Source organism: Cervus canadensis, chromosome 6, assembly GCF_019320065.1.
Source record: "Cervus canadensis isolate Bull #8, Minnesota chromosome 6, ASM1932006v1, whole genome shotgun sequence".
NCBI lineage: Eukaryota > Metazoa > Chordata > Mammalia > Artiodactyla > Cervidae > Cervus > Cervus canadensis.
The window spans coordinates 39,650,024-39,668,858 of record NC_057391.1 but is presented as its reverse complement, the minus strand read 5'-3'; the positions used below and the strand labels follow the sequence as shown (position 1 = coordinate 39,668,858).

At 48.7% G+C, this 18,835-nt stretch overlaps 1 long non-coding RNA gene across 1 annotated transcript in view; it reads right to left on the bottom strand.

Annotated features, from left to right (window-relative positions):
* Nucleotides 1-6,470: 6,470 nt before the first annotated feature.
* LOC122443463 overlaps nucleotides 6,471-18,835 on the bottom strand; it is a 33,232-nt gene continuing 20,867 nt past the window's right edge. The window contains exons 2-4 of the long non-coding RNA XR_006270019.1: nucleotides 11,616-11,793; nucleotides 9,196-9,567; nucleotides 6,471-6,715 (exon numbers count right to left, since the gene is read on the bottom strand). This is a non-coding gene — a long non-coding RNA (uncharacterized LOC122443463). The remainder of the gene's footprint in view (nucleotides 6,716-9,195; nucleotides 9,568-11,615; nucleotides 11,794-18,835) is intronic.

The window sequence follows — 18,835 nt, the reverse complement described above, 5'->3', positions numbered from 1 at the left end:
CATTTATGCTGTTCGCCAAATATTTCCAGGTCTCCTACTGAGCATATAGGTGGGTCATATTTTCCTGAGTCACAAAAGTTAAGTGTGGCCGTGTGACTTGTTTTATCAATGAAACATCAATAGTGAGATATATTTGACTTCCAGGCAAAAGCCTTAAGTTCCATCACATGGCCCCACACGGCTCTTTTCCTCTGCCATGTAAGCAGACAGCAGGTGCTCACTCGTCTGTGCCTCTCAGCGAAGACAGAGTGGGAAGAGACCTGGCTGATCCATGATGGGCATATAGTAGGATCAAGAAACATATTTTTGTTGTTTTAAGCCATAGAGATTAAAATAAGAAAACTTTTAATATGGAAAATTTCAAACATATGAAAGCAGAGATGATAGTATTGTCAAACCTGCTCTACCCACTACTTTAGATTCAACAATTATCAAGATATTGGTACTTGTTTGCTACTATAGCATAAGCTAGACAGTTGTTGATTTTAGTCACTAAGTTGTGTCCAACTCTTTTGCGACCCCATGGACTGTAGCCCGCCAGGCTCCTCTGTCCATAGGGATTCTCCAGGCAAGAATATTGGAGTGGGTTGCCATGCCCTCCTCCAGGGGATCTTCCCAACCTGGGGATCGAACCCAGGTCTCCCACATTGCAGGCAGATTCTTTACTGTCTGAGCCCCCAGGGAAGCTTGATATGTACATGTTCAAACACAATCCATGGGGACATCGCAGTGTTTTCCATTCTGTCCCACTGGTCTGTCTGTCACTGAGCCGGTGCCATGCTGTACCAGTATGGATGTGCAGTGTGTTTGAGCAAGTCTCTCTTCTTTGCCCTTCTTTTTGAAAGTTATTTATTATCCCTCAAAAAGAAGTCCAACTGGAACTTTGAGTGAGATTCAGCTGAATTTATAGATTAATCATGAATTCAATTAGGTCTTTACAGAGTCATCTAAGATAAGTCATCCTCTATTAGGCCATACAGCCCAAAAGCATGGAATATGCTCTTCTTATTTAGATCATTTTCTGTTTCCTTTATTAGAATTAAAAAAAAAAGTTTTGTGTAGAAGTTTTGTGTATTCTTGGTTAACCCCTATGTATTTTATAATTCCCGTTGCTGTGGTGAATGGTATCTTTTCAGTAATATTTCCTAGCAGCTACTGTGGGTGGGGAGAGATGCTGTTAATTTGTGCAAGGTGATTTGTGCCTGGCAAACTTACTGAAACTTGTCAGTTCTCATTTGTTTCAACCTTTCTTTTCTCTAAGTTGACATTCTATGTTTCCACTGCTACAGTAAAGAAGCAGCCACCCTATTTAATCTCTATGGTAGGTGGGTGGTGAGGGTTGTGGGTGTGACTCAGAGGAAGGAGTGGAAAATGCTTCCTCCTCCAGGGAGGGGCCAGGCCTCTGTGATGGGAACATCCAGGGTCTCCATGGCTTCAGAGACTTGTAGTCAGGCCACTGACCACTGTGATGGGAGAAAGAGTGGCTTAACATTCTCTGGCAACAGGAAAGGGGAAGAGAGGGGTTGCTATCAAAGAGAGGGAGGGATTTGGAGAGGAGGAGGAAGAAGACAGAGAAAAAGGAAAGACTTTTGAAGGGGACGTTGATGGGGTGAGGGGTTTGTCTGGAGAAGTCTCAGGGACAGTAAGAGAAGCTTCAGGTCAAGAAGAGCAGGAGGACACAGCCCCGCTATCCGGCTGGGCCACCCAGAGAAACCCTAGGGTCCTTTGGTCACCCGACGAGGGGATGGCGGAGGAGCTGGAGCAGCTGGGAGATGGGTGTGAGCACCCGGGCCCCTCCCAGTCCAGCCCATGCAGCCCTTGTCACCTGTGCTGCTGGGACCCTAACTCCCAAAGCCTCGGGCCTTGAGAACCCCCAAGTCTGAACCTCCCACATCCCCAGAACTCCCAGGAGTCAGAGCTGGATACACTAGGCTCACTGAGCTGGGGGTTCCCACACTTGGTCCTGAGCAGAAGTTTATTGAGGGAGGGTCAGGAGGTAAGAATGTTTTGACCATGCATGGTGTGCCTGTTTGATGAGTAACTCTGGCTGACTATGAAGGTTACTTTGGTTTGGAAACTTGTCTGCACACCTGTGGGGCGGGGAAGTATGTTTGCCCAGCATTTGACGGGATTGCTGGGGTCAGGATGGCCAGGCCTTGTTCACAGCCGTGATCGGTGACCCTGATTTCAGTTGCTGGTGGAGTGGCTGAAACGTGGGGAGGTGAGGAGGGTACCCCTCCAGCCCCTCCTTCCGGGGCTTCCCCAGGACGGGCTGATGGGCAGGCAAGTGCTGCTGGTCTTAGCTGAACTCGGCTCCCTTTTGCTCCTTTGCTGCCTTTGATGAAGTCTGTACCCCAGGCGTCCACACCCCTGAACTAAAGGAATCACTCCTAGGGAGGACTTGCTTTTTTCACACAGAGACTGGGATGAGCAGAGGCACTCGGGCCCATGTGATCATGCGGAGAAGCAGACAGGCACTGTTAGATCCGCTCACATGCCTGATCCCTTGGGTCTCAGAGGGAGATGGAGGGCCCCCCATCCCCCAGAAGGGCCTGGCACTGCTTTTAAGCCAGCCGTGAAGATGCCAGACTTTCTATGGAAGTTTATAACCCTGAAACAGAGCAGGCTACATTGGAGCAAAGAAGCCAGAAAGGGGGTCAATGCGATGAGAGAAAGAAAGCTGGTCCAGAAACACAAATGCCCAGAGCCTGTCAAGGTGCTTTTAAGAGCGGGACAGCCAGGCTGGACTCAGGGTATCCCCTGCCTGTGGGTGGGTGAGGCCCTGTTTCTGGGTGTGCCCCTCATTTCCTGTCTCCACATGTTGAGTGACTGTGAAACAGCGGCTGCTGTGACTCAGCTTTATAAATAGGACACCTGCAGTGAAGGTGGTAGGAAATTCCCAGAGTCTTCCGCCTGGACTGATCTTAGGTGTGCAGTTTATTCGAGTGGAGCCCCAGCCCCCCTCCCTCAGCCTGCACCCTCCCTCCACTGCCATCACAGCATCCCAGGGCATTTGGAGGCCCATCTCTCCTGCCGTGTGGCTGGAAACCTCCCAGAGTGGTCCGAGAGGCACCAGGGATGGAGCCATCCACCTCTGACCTTGTCCAGATGTTCCTGGGGAAAACAGTGGACCCTCACCTCCGACTCTCTCATACCCCACTGTGAGTTATCCCATGGACCCTCACTCCCGGGAGGAAGGTGCATTATGATTCTCCTTTGGTAGATGGAGAGTCCAGACTCCAAACCCATGTCTGACTCATTCTGGATCTCAAGGATTAGCCACAGACTCAAGTTCTCCTGAACAGAGAATAAGAGTGAGAAAGGATCTGAGTGAGGAAAGGGGAGCCCTCTGTTTTCTGGAGAGAGAGAGGGGAGAGGCTGCCTGGACCCCAGGCCTTCAGTTATCTTTCCCTTTCCTTCCTTCTCATAGTGACACATTTCTAGGCTGGTGGCTGTTTCCCGAAAGCCAGATATGAGGTTTGGGTGACTCAGTGGTCCCTGCTGAGGCTGGGTTTGAAAGAGAGGCTGAAACCATTGCCTATAGAGAGCAGGAGGCCCTGTAGGTGGGGGGACCCTGCAGGTTTAGGACTGAAATGCTGTCCATATATTTGCCCAGCAACTCCCAGGACGCGTTGGAACAGGTAGCTGAAGCAGCCTCCGAGGAGTCATTGATGGCTGAGGCATTAAACGGAAACCCTGATGCAATGCCTTTCAATCGCTCCAGCCTCTGCTCCTTCACAACGAGCCAGGGTCTTTATCACCAGTCCATGGTGAACTACCCCCTGTGGTTGAGAAGAATTCTCCCACCCTTTTCTGTATTTCATGATGCTGATATTTTTATGGCATATTCCTTGATTTGGATTGGTTTTTCCTCATGACTAGAATCAAGCTATGTTTTTTCAAAAGAAAAGAAGCTGTGGGTTTTGTTCTTCTCAGGGTGTTACATTAAGGACACACTTTTGAACTGTGGTGTTGGAGAAGACTCTTGAGAGTCCCTTGGACTGCAAGGAGATCCAACCAGTCAATCCTAAAGAAAATCAGTCCTGGATATTCATTGGAAGGAAGGACTGAGGATGAGATGGTTGGATGAGATGGTTGAATGGCATCACCAACTCAATAGACATGAGTTTGAGCAAGCTCTGGGAGTTGGTGATGGACAGGGAAGCCTGGCGTGCTGCAGTCCATGGGGTTGCAAAGAGTCAGACACGACTGAGTGGCTGAACTGAACTGAACACGATGTCAAGTTGTCCCATTACTGGTTGTGTCATTTGATCCACTTGTAAAGGTGGTATCAGCCAGATTCTTTATTATAAAGCTACCATTTTCCTTCTATTTGTGAGAATGACTAAATAAATACACATCTTAATCGGGGTTTCCTGACCCCCAGTTCCTCCCATAGGTCAGTGTAAAGAGGGCCAGGGGGTTCCTGAGCCTGCAGTGGGTTGCGTTACAGGGGAGGAACTTTGAGGTCAGGGAACCCAAGTATTTTATGATGGTCCCTAGGTCCTGACTTCCTCTGCACTGGACACTCAGCACTCCTGTACTTTGTTCTGTGGGGAGACACAGTCTCTCTCTAAGACTATTCGCTCTACAAATATCCTTGTGAAGAGAGTCCAGAAAGAAGGCAGCTGGTGCCTCTGCTTATGGGACACCCACAAATGTGGGAGACCCAGGGAGAGTGTTCTCCTGACACATCTGTGAAAATTATCTTCCCACACAATCATGTTTTTCCCATGCTGTGGCTGGTTGTTCCCCGATATCCAGTCTCTGCATCTCCAGTCCTGGAACCTCACTTCCTACAACAGCTGAGCACATGGCTTTTCAGAATGACTCCTGTATTTCTCATCTTCTCATGCAGCCAGGTGTGGCCGAGTGACTAAGTTTTGAGCAACAGGCTTTAAGTGTAGCGTGTAACTTCTGAAAAGTGCCCTTCAATGGAGGGAACATGCTGCTTCCTTCTCTTTACTCCTCTTCCATGGCGCCTCCTAACCCTCTCCTCTGCCTTTTTTTTTCCTTCACAGCACATAAAACCATTGACACACTGTTTATTTTGCTTATTTTGTACATTGTCTACCTCTCCATGAGCAGTACTGGGTCATCACAGTCTACTTGTTCCAATTGTTAAATAGACTGAAATATTTCTGTACCAAATGGTGACTAGCCACTGCCCCAAGTTCCCATGTACCCTCGTCCCACCACTCCACGGCACCTCTCTGATACCCAATAGCCTTAGTCTGTTCAGGCTGACCTCACAAAATCCTGTAAACTGGGAGGTCTAAGAACAGAAATTAATTTTCTCACAGTTCTGGAGCACTGAGAAGTCCAATATCATAGTGCTGGCCAAGTCAGTGCTTGGAGGGGGACTCTGGAAAGGGTACTCTTCCAGGCTTGCAGAAAGCCACCTTCTTGTACACACACACACACACACACACAACAGAGGGAGGAACTGAGGGAGAGAAGGAGGAAGAGGGAGGGAATCCTCCAGGGTCTTCCCCCACCCTCAACCCCAGCCAGGGGCTGAACCAGGGCTGTGGCAGTGGAAGCACCGAGTCCTAACCACTGGACCACCAGGGAATTTCCTCCAGTGTCTTTTCTTATAACAGCACTAATTTCCTCAGACCAAGGCCCCACCTTCACCTTCATGTCCTAGCACGTGCCCACTAAGTCACTTCAGTCATGTCCAACCCTTTGTGACCCCATGGACTGTAGCCCACCAGGTTCCTCTGTCCATGGGGATTCTCCAGGCCAGAATACTGGAGTGGGTTGCCATGCCCTCCCCCAAGGGATCTTCCTGACCCAGGAATTGAACCTAGGGGTTGAACTGGCATCTTCTGTCTCTTGCAGTGGTAGGCGTGTTCTTTACCACTAGTGCCACCTGGGAAGCCCCCTCGTGTCCTCATCTAGCCCTAATTACCTCCCAAAGGTCCTATCTCCAAATACCATCACATATGAAGTTAGGGCCTCAACACATAAATTTTGGGAAAACACAGACATTTGGTTCATAACACCAAATAAGCAGGCATCAACTCATGCAGTAGGGGGCTTCCACGTCCTGCTTATGCACTAGGGCCAGTGACTTCCTGGTTAATCAGTGCCCAGGCTACACCCTGACGTGCTCCAAAAGGACCTCCTGCTTGATGCATGCTGGATTCTAGGATGACTCCAAGCCTTTCCATTGTCCATATTGAACTCAAGAGGAGCTGGGGTCAGATTTTTAATAAGTGAAAATTGGGGGAAATATTGAGCAGCAATGTTCTGCTCTTTTTAAAACAAAGGACTTCTTAGTACATTTTCTCAAGTCCTTCCAGCTTTCTTCCCAGGTGAAGAGAGGGTGACTGAACAGAAACAGAGAAAGGGAATCACTCTTTTTTTCCCTTGAGATAAGTGATTGCCAGAACCTTCCTTATGTCCATGCGAGGAGTCAGAGAATGCAGAAGAGGCAATGGCAAGTAAGCGGCTGGGGAGGGAAATCAGGCCCATCAGTCAGCTCAGAGCCATGAACATTTTCCCACTCACCTTGCCTCCCTGGAGTCCCCTCTGTGTGAATGAATGATTTAAAGGCATGCATGGATTACACGAAGAAATGTGTAAGCTCTGTGTCTCAAGCAGTTTCTTCAAGTGTGATGTGAAGACAGCAGAGGACAACAGGTGTGATCTCCTCGGGACAGGAGGAGCAGGGCAGGATGACCTGAGGAGGTGAGCTGTGAGCTGAGACCTGAAGGATGAGAAAGAACCACCCATTGAAAGCGCGGTCTGGGCAGTGGCCCAGAGAATCTCAGAGGCCGAGTTGACTGTGTAATCTGCTAAACCCAGTACAGACAAAAATGCAGGCCCCCAGCCAGGGGTAGGGCAGTCTCCCCTCCCCCACCCACAACAGACGGGGGGGCTCCCCAAAGAACTGCAACCTCTGTCCCAGGACACGATGGACACCTGGATCCAGTGATTTCAAGAGCTGTGGGGCTGCCAGCCTGGGCGGAAATGACGTCACATCAGGTGTCTGTCTCCAAACCCCCCTACAGCTCTGCCCAGGGTGAAGGGCACCAGCAGAATGTGGGCTTGCCAGTGTGCCTGATCACAGCTCCTGGCAGAGGGAGGCTGTGGCCATAGGCAGGAAGGGGAGGGCAGGTGGGACGGGGGTCCAGGGAGCGGGGAGGCGGCAGGACCAGAGGAGAACTGAGGCTCTAAGCCCAGTGCAGATGGTGTGCTCCGTTGTCCCATCTAACTTCACTTGTAAAACAAATTCTAAGATAATTACTGGGAGTTCCCTTGTCGCCTAGTGGTTAGGGTTCCAGGCTTTCACTATCGTAGCCCAGGTTCAATTCCTAATCAGGGACTGAGATCCCACAAACTATAAAACATGGCCCCTGCAAAAAAGATAATTACTAAGAACTGCAAGATGGTAATCACAGAGCATTAGACCCCAGGCAGAGGCCCCCTTTCAGAGGGCAGGACCCTGCAGGGCTGCACTGGTCACCGACCCATGAAGCCAGCCCCGCTCAAAACTGAGCGGCAGCCGGCAGGACCGACCTCAGGGAACAGGGGCCAGCAGACGAGGGGCAGGGGCCACAGAACGTCAGGGCCTGTTAGTCACTGTGAAGATTGCGAAATCTGGCCTTTGACCAGTGAGAGCCCACCCAAGGGTTCCGAGCAGATGAGTGACATTTTAAGGTCAGTCTGGTTGTGCAGTGAAGGGTGGCAGCGTGGCTGACCTTGTCCAGGCAGGAGACGATGGGGACTGAACACTGGCAGAGGCCGTAGAAACAGAGAGAAGTGGACAGATGCGAGACACGTTTAAGACAGAGTCAAAGAAACAGGAGACAAAGTGATCAAGGAAGCAAGAGTCCAGAGTGGGAAGGTTTGACCAGGCAGCCACTGAAGCCACAGAGAAGGAAGATCGCAAAAGCCTGTGCAGGGGCTACCCTAGACCTGCCCCAATCCTGCGTCCCCAGAATCTCAGTTTTGTGGACATTACTTGTTGGTTGCCTTGTTCTCGTTATCTGGCTGAACCAGGTAGAATGAGCTGAGCTCCTCTCGGTCCTCCTAGCAAGATGGACCCCTCCTGCCCAATCTTTCCCTGGAGACACTAGCCCGGAGGCCTCGACTTGTCAGCGGGTGGGACGCCTTGCCTGAGCAAGCCAGCAGAGGCGGCTGAGGATACCTGTCCTTCCCTCGCACACCCAGCATGATGGCTCTGCATCTTAAAACCCATGTCCAATAATGGGAACAAGTCGGGCCCACAGGATGAGTGGGAAAGAGAACAATGGTTCTGTCTGTGACATCAGCCTGAGCCTCGGTTATGGTTATCCCCATTGTGAAGAGTGGCCTTCCCGGTCCCTGCCCCTTCTCTGTGGTTCTGAACAACCGCGAGGAGGCTGGGTCCGGCTGTTCTCCCAAGCAGAGGTCTGTGGTGGGGTTTCTACGTTCACTCAAATATCAGTGACAAAGAAACCTCAAGGTCTCCTTTTTGAAAACTCATGAGAAATTTCTGACAGGGGAAGAGGCACCAAGGAGAAGCGGGGATGGGAAGACAGGAGGGTTAGGGAGGAGGGGAGCACCTAGTGAGAGCTGCCAGCCATAAGAAGGACTAAGGAATGAGTCCTTGCAGGCTTTGCCGGTGCAGCCGCGGTCCTCGCTTGACCTAACCATCTGTCCCTTTATAGCCATTATTAAAAGCCATCATTTTCTCCCTTTCTGGTGGCAAGTTTAGTGGAAAGAAATTCAACTAAAAGTAATGTTTTAAACCTATTAATTTGGAGTAGCCAAAAAGAAAAGGAGCCCACCAAAGATAAAAAATGCATGCCTTTGTTTCCTGTTAATTAGGCCAAAGGAATCTCTCCCCTTCGAATTACTGAGCTTTACTCCTTGCATGAAGTGCTGTCTGGCCCCAGGGCTGTTCTCAGAGCACTCAGGACAGTTGTTTAACTGAGGACAAACAGCAAGGTGGGGTCCAAATTTTTTCTCAGCGGGCCTGTAGGAAATGAATAAGAATTCTCAGGAAAAACAAGTTTGGGAAAGCATTGGGTTCAAAGAAAGCGAGTTTCTTGATCTAAGAAAGAAATGTGTTTGAGAACCTTAAATATATGCGCAATGTGGCTCACCAAGAAAGGTTTGGAAGATGCTATTGATTTCCCACTTAATACTCATCCTGGCCCCCACTTTACTGCTCGGATAACCTGGAGTGTTTTGGTTAAATACCTGTTTACTTTGTGGGCTCCTCCCAGTCCTGAAGGCCGGTTGGTTTGAACCATCCCTGGAGGGGCGGTGTTTGCCTTTTTAAGCAGGAGCTTGAAGTACAGCCCTGCCCACAGGCAAATCGGGCTTTTGGACTCCCAGGAAGTTGTTCCTCCCTCTCAAAGCAAAACACAAGACTGTACTTGTCTCTTCTGTCTCTTGACACTAGCACAGGAAGACGTGAGCTTGGAACTGCTGCAATCAGATCGGGATCTTGAGGGGAAGGCCTGGACCACCCAGAGACACGGTTCTCCATCCCTGGTGTTATTCAGCTGTTGCTTTGGGTTTTTTCCTTCCGTGTTCATGAGTGTACTGTGTCTTTCAGCTCACAGCATCCTGAAACCAAAGGGGACACAGCAAAGGGGACATTCTCAAATGCTTTTGACCACAGATGGTCCCTCCAACTGGTGTTTACTGAGAATGCTGTGGGTAAGGCCCCGGGGTGAGGGGCGGGGCACTGGGGGAGTCAGTAACTTCAGTTCTGCTTTGGGTTCTGAGAATTGCATGAGCTCTTGGCCTTATTTTCAACCCTGTGAGAAGACTACACAAGTCTAGTATCTAAGATGCTGTCAGACAGAGTAGGGGTGTCATAAATCATCGCTGTTAATAAAATGGGGGCAGGGGAGGAGTAGTCCAGTTTCAAATCTCATTTCTGCCTAAGAGTTCTAACTATTCCGAAAGTAAAGCCTATGTTCTCTGGCCCCTACCAGCTTATAGCACCCTCTAGCCCTACATGCAAGCGGGCAAAAGATTAAGTAGGTACCGTAGATGTCCAAGGTGAGCACCCTGGCTCTAGGGCCTGCAGTCCCTCATTCTTGCACTAAAGCAAGCCCAGGTTCTGCTGGGAGGCTCCCTGGAGGCAGCATCCTTCCTTAGTGCATGCTAATGGCTCCGGGACACTCCTCAGTGAGAACTTCTACTTGTACCAATTGCCTGACCTGTCCTAGAAGGTCAATCTCCAGTCTAGATACTCATGAGGATGCCAAGTGATTGAGCTCCGTCTTGTCCAGGGCTCCAGCTGAGACTCAAAGCTGCAGGAGTCAGATAACTGACCCAGGCTTTGCTCTCCTCTCTCTCTCTCCATCCCTCTGGCCCGTTGTGACATTTGATTTGTATGTGTGTGTTACATCTCTAGAAGAAGATTCCCAGGGTTTTCCCGCCTGTGTGTTTTTATCTGTGATGCCAGCTGAGGTCATCACTACTACAGTGAACCCAAAAGGCTGGGGCAGATGGTCCTGCTGTTACCAAACGCACATGCATGTGACTGACACAGAGTGAGGCCAAACAAACAGTCGGAGTTTGGAGCAGAGAAAGGTTTACTGCAGGGCAAAGCAAGGAGAACAGGTGGCTTGTGCTCAACGATGCTGACCTCCCTGACGGTTTCAGGGAGACGTTTTTATAGATAAAGTTTGGGGGGAGGGATGCAGGGTGTGAGACCGTCCTCTGACTGGTTGGTGGTGAGGTAACAGGGTGATGTTCCAGGACTCTTGTGCTTCAGCCTAAAGTTACCATCCTCCACCTGGGAGGGGGGCCTTAGTTCCTGTAGAAGAACTCAGAGATATGTTCTTGGTTTTGCATACATTCCTAGAGGAGGAACTAGAACTCTACTCTATTTTACTGCATTTTTTTCTTTTTTTTTTCGACTGCTCTTTCTTTGTTTCTGCCTTCTCTCCTTTCCCTGATTAGCAATTGTTTGGATCTTCCCTTTGGAAGGAGGAGGTCTAGGAGGCCAAAACCTGTTTCCTACAAACAAGAAACAGGGGACACAAGGGCTTATGTATCCGGAAGGGTCCCGCTCATTTTCCCTGCCATTGTTCTCTATCTTTGAGTTGCATATCAAATCTGGGGCTCTACCTACACTTGTTTAATGTGCCAGTGAGGTTCATAAAAATGTTCCCAGCTCTGTAACCAACAATGATTTCAAAATTTCCAGTGTAACCATGCTTCATCATTGCAGAAACCAGGCAATGACTGCAGAGCCTGGCCTTAAATGAACCTGGTGTTTGCCTTTCTTTTCAGCATTGTTGATGCTCTTGAGCTCATCAGCCTGGACATTCACGGGTGCCGTCATGGTGGCATGGAGGGTCGTGGGAAGACTGGGGCTTTGCTCAGTTGCATTTGGGTCAATGAACATCATGGAGAGGGAGTGACTATGAGTGTGTGTGTGTGCGTGCTGTGTGTGTGCACGCGTACACATGCACACCTCACCCAGACACAGTCATAACTCTGTAGAAACACCTCTGAGTATTTAGAGGAAGGAGTGTGGTAGACCAGACAAGTATTCTTATTCATTTTTTACACACCAAAAACCTCAGGTTCAGAGAGGTACACGGGGCTGCCCAAGGTGACAGAAATTAGTGGTAGAGTCGCTTGTGAGAACAGACCTCTGGCTCCCAGGTGTTGCAGACTGCATGACTTTCTTCTGATTGGCTGGTGGTGAGGCAGCGCAGTGATGGGTTGGAAATTTTAATCATCGACCTTCCATTTCCAACGAGTCTGGAGTCTACGTGCTTTTGGCCAGCATGTAGTCACCACCCTCCACTGGGATGGGGGTCTTAGTTTCTGCAAAACAAGTCAAAGATATGTGCCAGGTTGTTCTGTTTACCCCTTGAGGAGGAACTAGGATTCTGTTTTATCACTGAACTGGTGTTTAAAATACCATTGCTTTTCTTGCTTGACTGCTTTTCCTTTGTTTCTGCATTCCCCCCTTCCCTAATTAGTAACTGCTTATGTCTGCTCTTTGAAACTCCAGGAAAGCCTACGAAATTATAAAGTCTTTTTCTGTAAATAAAAAATGGGGAACATGGAGAGGTTTTTTATCCAGGAGGGCCCCATAGCATCCTGCTCCATTTTGATCCCCCCTTTTCTTTGATGCTCCTCAATCCTGAGGGGAACAGGTTCAGAACAAGAAAGGGAATAAAGTTTTGAGTAGGAAAAAAAAACTTTTTTTGAGTAGAGAGGTTAATTGTAAATTTAGCAGGGAAACTTGATTTTAAGGGGACTCAGTTTTATTATCTCATTGAAGAAAGAAGTCATTCAGAGAGGACGTTCCTGGAGCCAGGCAAGATACAGCAAAGGTCAAAGAGAAGAACCGGGAAGAGCAGGGTGTGTGGGGAGAGAGTGGGTGAGGCAAGGAGGTGGCTGTGACCTCACCTAAGAAGTGGGGGGTGGGGGGTGGCGCATGAAGGGCCTGGTAAAGTGAATGAGGAGCTTGGGTTCCTTCCCTGGATCGCACAGTCTCAGGGTGGATACCCTCCCATCAGAATCCCTGGACACTGAGAATGTTAAGAATGTTCATCCTTAGGCTTCACCTAGCAGATTCTGGATTGACCAGCCTTTAGAGGAGCTCAGATCTGCATTTTAAAGAAGCTCTCAAGGTGATTCATAGGCAAATCGAAGTTTGCTAATCTATGTTGGGCAATTAAAGAATTAAAGGGTTTTAGACTTTCAGATGGGATGGGCGAGAGGCGGGAACAAGATTGAATTTGCATTTCCATTGCAGTTTCAGTGGATCTCCTGGAAACCAGAGGAGGACAGTCTGGAAGCAGGGAGGCTGGTGGTTGTACAGCCCAGAGAGGCTGAGGCTGTTGGACCAGAATCTTGGCACTCAGAAGGAAGAGGAGAGCGAACTCAAATATTTATCAGTGACTCATCCATGAATTACTGGTAGATCCCCAGTCTTGGGCATACAGGTGTAAGAGAGGTGATGAATTTGATTTTAGACTGGCCAAATTTGGGGGACGTCCAGGAAGAGAAGGACATCAGGCACTTGGAGTTCAGAGCCTGAAGTTCGGTGCAAGGACCAGGTCTGGGTATGGATTTGGAAGTCAGCAGCTTGCAGTGTATTTACCATTAAACATCATGGTGGACTTCGTATTGCCAGCAACAGGCTTTTCAGACTTTCCCAGGGGAAAGGCAGTCTGAGTACTAATTTTGCCAGAAGTCAATACTATTGTCAACAATGATGTTGATGCATTGTGTATACAGAGGGCAGACTCTTCCTAGAGAATCTTGAGCACAGGGGAAACTAAGTTCTCCCCTCATTGTAGATTCCAGCTCTAACCTCCCAGAGTTGGCCTGAAGAAGGAGGAACGCAGTAAAAGGATCTATCACATCCATCTTTCTCTGTGATTTGACCTTATAATGCACATTTTCTGAATCCAAGGGCAAATCATGCCAAATAGGGTAGCATCTGCTCTCCTAAATTTCTCACTCCCTTCACTTGGGGAGTGCTGTGCTACATTCTAGTCCTTCAGGCACCCACACTTGGTTGGAAGAGACAACAAAGGAGATGGACATCCATGGTACACTGTGTTGAGTGCACAAAAATCTAAATAAACTTGGGTTTTTAGGGAAGGCTTATTGGAAAAGGTAACACCTGTTATATTTTGAAGGTGAAGTAGATGTTGGGTGGATGATGAATGGAGGTGGGGGAGAAGATGCATTCTAGGAAGATAAAACAGCATGTGCAAGGCCCAGGATCACAACCTAGGATGTTGTCAGGGTACAGTGGGTGATCAGATGGAGCTGGAGCAAAAAGGAAATACGGGACATAGACTGGAAATGAGCCTGAGTGAGGAGAGGGACAGATCCTGGGCTGGGGGTTGGCTTATATGCAAAGATGTGAAAGTGAAAGTCACTCAGTCGTGAGTCATTCTTTGCAACCCCATGGACTGTAGCCCACGAGGCTCCTCTGTCCGTGTAATTCTCCAGGCAAGAATACTGGAGTGGGTAGCTGTTTGTTACCTTCTCCAGGGGATCTTCCCAACCCAGGGATGGAACCCAGGTCTCCCACATTGCAGATGGATTCTTTACTGTCTGAGCCACTAGGGAAGCCCAAGAATACTGGAGTGGGTAGCCTATCCTTTCTCCAGGGAATCTTGCCGACCCAGGAATTGAACCAGGGTCTCCTGCATTGCAGGCAGATTCTTTATCAACTGAGCTACTAGCAAAGCCCTATATGCAAAGATATATAACTTGGAAAATAATCTTTAAAACACTAAGATGCCGTTTAAGGAGGGGCACTAGCTGTGACAGCCAGCTGTGGGGTGCACTGGTGAGGAACAGGCGGGATGCTTTTGCAGTAATCACCCAGGCATGACAGGGACTTGAACCGAGATGGAGCAGGCTCAAGTCTCAGCTCCTTCTGATGGCCCAACCCTCAAACACATCCGTGCTTCTCCCCTCATCTGGCAGCCAAATGAGCCACCGTCTCCTGATTCTGGGTTCCACAGTAGACAATGACTAGTCTTGCTGCTTCCACACTCATATTTCACAACCTGTTACCTACGGGGAAGCCAAAATGAACTTTTAACAGTGTATCTGTCCCTTCTCTGCTTAAAACCCTTCAGTGGCTTTCCATCGACTGCTCCTGGAATAAAATCCAGGCTCCTTCCCCCAGTGCCTTTGAGCTGGCCCCTCCGGCCTGTCTAGCCTTGTTTCCAGTCACACACTTTGTCGTTGTCTCTATTCCCTAACTCCTGGCCCTTCTTTCTATTCCTTAAACTTGCCTGGCTCTTTCCATTTAGAGCTTTTGTGCTAGCTCTCCCTCCTGCCTGGATCTTCACACGCTGGCAACCCTTGCCTTTCCAGTTGCAATTTAAATATCTCTTCCTCAGATAATTCCTTGAAAATCCCCTCAATCTACAGGAGCTACTCAATGGTTCTCTATCAGATCACCCTGTTTCAGCTGTCTGAGCAGCTTTTACTACCATCTGGCGTTTTTCTGTTTATCTGCCTACCTATCTATTGTCTCCCTCCCCTGCAGTCGATGATCTTCAAAAATGGCCACCACCAATTCTTTCTCTCATTGTGCATACAGGCTACTCCACTCATCATGAGGTGGGGTGTGATTCTCCTTTCATTGAATCTGGACTTTTGATTTCTTATTATTTGCCTTGACTGACAGAATGCAGCAGAAATGATGCTCTCCCAGTTCTGGGCCTAACTTTTAAGAAGTCTATCAGCTTCCACTTTTACGCTTGGGAGCTGGCTGCCATGTGATGAGGCTGACCACCTGGAGACTGCCATGCGGTGAGGAGGCTCAGGCTTCTGTGTGGAGGAGCATGGAAGTGACAGATGTGTAGTGACACCTGAATGTAGATGAGTGATCCCAGCTGACACCCACGGAGGCAGAAGAGCTGCCTAACCTGCCCGTGACCAGTTCCCGACCAGAGAAAGATGAGACATAGTCAGCCCTTGTCTGAAGTCACTACAGTTTACAGGTTCATTGCAAAGCAGTAGGTAACTGAAACCTCTTCCCACTAGAATGAAGCTTCACCAGCATTGCCTAGCAGTCTCTGGCACATGCATAGACTCAGTAGGTATTTGTTGAATGCATAAATTTGGGGGAAATGGAGTGGACCATAGACCAGAAATCTCAATAAAGCAAAAATGTTGATGTTGACATTGTGAGTGCCGGTAACCAAGTTTAGAGGTATTGGAGTTTAACATTTCAGTTCTGAGTTTTGAGGACATACAGGATATGTATGTTGAAGTGGAGAGAGGGAAAGGTCCTTGAAGTTGAGGAGGTAGACAACGTAAGGCTAGGACACCCATGAGAAAAATTAAACTCTCCCAGGTTGATGGCAGGACTAGCTGTGGGGAAAGGCCCTAGAAGCTTCCACTTGAGAATTGTGAGAGGTCCACAGGGGAGGCTAGTGTCCTTGGAAAGATCTAATTTCAACCAAGGCAAAAAGGAATCAGTAAAGAGTCTGCCCACAGGAGTAGGATGGAGAGTCAGCTCACAATGAAACAGAGGAGGGCAACCCAAAGAGAGTTGTCAGGGAAGGCTGTGAGGGGAGACAAGCTGGCGGGCTGGTGCTGGAGGGGGTGTCAGAAAGCCATGCCGGGCCGAGAGTCGAGCAGAGCACAGATGAAGGTTTCACTCTGGGAAGAAGTGAAGGGTGACTGGGGTAAGATCACAGGGAAGGTAAGTGGCCTTAAGATTCTGGCCAGGCTGGAGGTATAAAATTTGGTTTTCCTGCCAGCACACCCAGAGGATAGATAATGTTTGCTACTGGCAGTAAAGTCAGCAGTCTGAGGATTTGCTCAGGATTCCAAAAGTAATGTGAAGGAATATAGTTTGGGTGTGGTTAGGCCCAAGTCAGTAAACACCCAACTGGACTGCTGGCCTTGACACAGCCCCTCTGAGCAGGGGGCGTGGGGGGCACGGGCAGGCTGAGCCCTGAGTGCGGCTCAGAGGAACTTGCGCGCTCTGCAGAGCTTGGCTTTACACGAAGGGTTGGCATGGCTGGTCGGAGTTACCCATGCGGGACCGTTACCCTGGCAGTCTGTGGAAAGGTGAACTGGGTTGAGTCGCATCTTTTCAAATCCTTTGAAACAAAAAACTTTATTCTTATTTTTTCATAGTATAAAAGTAAAACATGCTTAACTGAGAAACTTTGTTTTCAAATGTCCAAAGCAAAAAGGCCCTCTACCTCATGCTCCTCATCCCTGTCTGCTTCTGCATACAAAACAATGAACACAAGTAAGAGATACGTCCCTATAAATTCTCGTTTTAATAATGTGGTCACAGTCTCCCTGGGCTATTCTATTTCTTGCCCTGATTCTCAAGTCAAATGGAACCAAGCAAAGAATGGGTGATAGAGCTCAACAATGGATTCCTTCAAGCCCTGCAGATCTATTACTCAAACTGAAAGGTATTTATTAAGCTTTGACCCACAGGACTGTTTTGATTACAAGTGACTGAAATCCAAGGTAAGCGGATTTAGGCCAAGAAGGAAAGTTAGTGGTTTATACAAATGAAAAGGAGAAGTCCAGAAGATCAGCTCAGTCAGTTGCTTAAATGATGCTGGCAAGAATCTCTCCCCTAAGTGCCCTATCTTCTCGACTCTGATTTTTCAGGGTCAGCTTTATCTCAGGCAGGATTTCCTCCAATTAGCAATCCCCAGGGACTCTAGGTTAACTTCCTGGTGACTTAGCACCAGCAAAAAGATACCTCTTCACCTACATCAAAATTCTGAGGTACAGTTCTCATTGGTTGGGCTTGGGTCACATGCCCTTCCCTGAACTAATCGTAACCTGGAGGACGCAGTGCTCTCATTGGCCAGCCCAGGATCACAGGCCCATTGGAAGCAGCAATGGTGGCATCAGTCCCACACAAGCCACAGAGAAACAAAAACTGCCATTACCGCAAGGAGGGGCGTGGCATGCACAGCTGATGCAAACAACAGCTGCTAACCACCGGGTTCATGGATGCGTTACCTGTGCAGTCACACGGGGCCCAGTGCTTAGAGGGACCCCGTGCTTGGTTTAAAGCTGCTGTCACCAGTCTGAAATTCTTCACAATTTTTGAAGGAGGGCCCCTTCAGAGTCTGTGACTGCACTTTTTTTTTTTTTCATTTTCCCCTGGATCCTACAAATTATGCTGCCAATCTTGCTGCCACACGACTGTGTGTACTGGGAAGGCTTCCACAAATGTTAAGACACAGTTCCCTCAGAGACAAGGAAACACAGGGCACATTTGGGAAAAAGCCGGCCTTGGCCTGTGCTGGTTGAAATCTATAAGGAAATAGTGGAAACTTATTTTATTCGTTCATTCACTTACTTATTCATTTCAATCCCTGGTGGCTCAGATGATAAAGAATATGCCTGCAATGCAGGAGACCTGGGTTCAATCTCTGGGTCAGGAAGATCGCCTGTAGCAGGGAAGGGCAACCCACTCCAGTATTCTTGCCTGGAGAAGTCCATGGACAGAGGAGCCTGGTGGAATCCATGGGATCCAAAATTCTTTGGGGTCCATGGGTCACAAAGAGTCAGACGCAACTGTGCACACACACACACATTCATTTAAAGCCTTATTGAGGAGGTCCTGCTACTTCTAAGGAGCAGAAAGAGAAAAACAAATGACTGGCAAGGTCCTCCAGAGGCTCATAGTGTGTTGAAAGTGGAGATGTGTACACATACACAGCATAGCAGTGGAAGGGTTGTGATGAAAAAGCAGGGAAAGCTGCCAGGACACACAGAGGACACCACCACCCAACCCGGAGTGGGGATCGATCCGCTTAGTCCCAGTAGGGGAGGCGTACGGTTGACCAAGAGAAGCCGAAGTCACATAGTAGGTTAAGCTTCTTTGTTGACAACTGATAGGGAAATTCAGGGAGATGGTTCCATAGAGCAGGAGACATCGTGTAACATGCTTCCAGATGGAGCTTGTGGATAAGCAGGTGTGTAACACTCCTCTGGACCACCATCACTCCCCCAGTCCCCATCCTGGCCACTGAATATGCTTCGCCTGACGATTCCTGAAATCCAGTATCAGTCCTAAATGTCAAGACTTTTGAAGTGATCAACTCAGCAAGCGAAATATTTTTTACGTCTCGGGAAGACTACAGTAAATGACTTGAATGACCCAATAAGGAGACAACATTGAAACAACTGAAACCCTCTGACCCCTGAAATCTTCATGTATCTGAGCCATTTTCACCCTGTTTTAAGAAATGAATGACTTATCCCCATATACCTGCTTCATTTCTTGAGAGTCTGGGCACAAACAGACTCCCACTGGGCAGTGGGACCTTTCTCTTTCTCCCTTTTGAGAATTGTCATGGACTTGGGTTTTTCAGGCTCATCTCATTTCAGT